The following is a 2,500-nucleotide window of genomic DNA, read 5'->3' as shown; positions in this document are numbered from 1 at the left end:
AACTTCTTCATCGTTTCATCCGAAGACTGCGCGATCCGATGCAGCCTCCGGGCTTGCACGCTGGGGATCAGTCCTGCCAACTTGGTGATGCCCAGACCGCCGTCCCTCGTGCTCGAGTACAAGATGGCATCGCAGGTGCACGAGGGTAGATGCAGCCAGTCCCTGACCGTTGTTCGGATTTTCTGGTCAAGGGCCTCGAGGAACCCTGCTTTCAGTTCTGAGTGGTCTGCTAGGTAGGTCAATCGAGGGATGGTGTATGTTTTGAGGATATCAATTTTCTGTAGAGGTTTGAGTGGAGCTTGATCAATTCTCTGAAGCCAGAATTCTAGTTTTGTGGAGAGGTTGGATTTCGCTAACCCAGTCCAGGGGTCAATCTGCAGGCCGAGGTATTTTTCTGATTCTCCGGGGTCAATCATGTTCAGGGGTGTGCCGTTGATGGTCCAAGCAGCGCAGTTATTGATGGTGTAAGAGTCTTTCGTGGGCTTGATGTAAAAGCCGTGGCACTTTTCTCCCTGCGTTCTGAGACCGGTAAGATTGCAAAAGGTCTCTAGTATCCTGATGTTTGTTTTCATGTCTTCCCAGGAGTCACTCAACAAGACCAGATCGTCCGCAAATGCCATTGCTGTGATGCTGTTCCCTTCTCGGTGGTATCCCTTGCCCTTCTCTTCCAGCTTGCATAACAGGGGGTCCATCGCCAGGTTAAATAAAAGGGGTGACAGCGGGTCACCCTGTTTTACCCCAACCCGGATCTGGATTTTATCTGTGTGTGTGTTTTTCTTCGTGGTGATATATGTACAGATGTTGTGGTACATATTGCTCACCAGTCCGACGATGTGGGGGTCCACTCCCCTTTGTTGCAAAGCGTGTATGATGTGCTGGTGGCTTACGGTGTCAAAAGCCTTGGCGATGTCCACAAATACAACACCCAGTGGTCTGTGTTCTCTTTTGGCAGACCGAATTATGGTTTGCAGGAGTTTCAGGTTTTCAGAGCATCCCGCCGCTCTAATGAAGCCTCTTTGCCTTGGGTTGAGGGGGCACGCTTTGCTCATCCTAGCTGTTACAATCCTGGAGAACAGTCTTAACAAGATAGAACCAATTGTGATAGGTCTCCAGTTATTAACGTCCTTCAAGCGCTCCGGTGTTGTCGATTTAGGAATTAAAACAGTCCTGCACCCCCTCACCATGTCCGGGATTTTTCCAGATGTTAACCATAAATTGAAGATCTCCGTGGTCCGGGAATATTCGGGATCCATCTTCTTGATGTCCCCAAGAGTAATCCCATCTGGACCTGGAGCTGAGCCCTTGCTCATCTCCTGCACATTTTTCTCAATCTCTTTTGCCGTAATTAGATCTCTGAAAGCACTATTGTCGGCTTTTCCAGTAATTTGAAAGTCCCCAAGGCTCTCGAATTTCCCAGGTGTTTCCCATCTGGCTTTAAAAACCGAATAAATTTCACCGGGTGGAATATTACAGGACAAACATTCCATATCGTCCAAAATAATTTTTGCCAGTTTTCCCCTGTCAAGATGGAATAATCGCTGGAAGCGAAGATAATCACCTCTCTTAATTGCTCTCTCTTTCATCCACTTCTGAAACGGTCTTCTTGGTTGCTTCTCCCGAGCCCCCATTGTTCTCTTATCTCGGGTAGCTGTTCTTATCTGGCTTATCGATTCCAGGCATCCAAAGCAGTCCTGCGCTGCTTCATCGATGATTGGCTGCATGTCCTGGCCTTCCAGCAACTGCTTGAATGCCCAGGGGAAGGTGTTAATTGTCCCAGCTGATAAGCGTTCCCCGAGTGTCCGCTGATAATGGGCCTGCAGCTGCTGATTGGTGGTTCCTTTTCGTCCGTTACCCTTCTCCAGATGGTGCCTTATCTTGCCCATTGTTCTCCCGCCAGCTGGCTTCCTGGACGGTTGGCTCTTATCAGGTCCATTGTCAACGGTTCCTGCCTGAGGTTGATGACTCATCTCAGGTCCCTCTTTCAGGCCCTCGGCCGCTCTTTGATGTTCCTCTGCTGGTTTCCTGGGAAGCAATCTTCTTTTGTCACTGATTTGCTTAGCTGTTTTGGTTGTGATGTGCTCTGCAATAAGTTTATTGATGTTTTTGTTGCCCTCAAACTGAGCCTCCAGCCTTATCAACAGTTCTTCCTCCTCCTTTGTCCAGCATCTTTTGTGAGCTCCTCGGTTAGATGTTTCTTTCGGTTGGGAAGCAGCGATCCTTTCTTGATTCCTTATCAGCGGGTGTGCCAATCTTTTGTGTTGTCCCAGGCCAATTTTAGTTTTGAAATCTCTCCCGCATACCTCACAGATCCACTCCCCAGCTGGAGCCGTCTCAGTCACTGGACCCCTGCACTTTGGAAAATGACAAGCAATACTGTGATAGTTAGTATTTTCCCTTCCACATTTAACACACCTAAAACAAACCCTCTTCCTCCCGTGCGACCCCTTTAGATGTTCAATCAGGGCCAACACAGAGTTTACCCGGGTACCACAGCAAGGAC

The 2,500-nt window shown here is 48.8% G+C and overlaps 1 pseudogene; it reads right to left on the bottom strand.

Moving 5' to 3' along the window:
- LOC148217585 (28S ribosomal RNA) overlaps positions 1–2,500 on the bottom strand; it is a 9,089-nt pseudogene that overhangs the window by 2,532 nt on the left and 4,057 nt on the right.

This window comes from Sturnus vulgaris, unplaced genomic scaffold, assembly GCF_052056855.1.
Source record: "Sturnus vulgaris isolate bStuVul1 unplaced genomic scaffold, bStuVul1.hap1 Scaffold_597, whole genome shotgun sequence".
Taxonomy (NCBI): domain Eukaryota; kingdom Metazoa; phylum Chordata; class Aves; order Passeriformes; family Sturnidae; genus Sturnus; species Sturnus vulgaris.
This window is presented reverse-complemented; position numbering and strand designations above follow the sequence as displayed.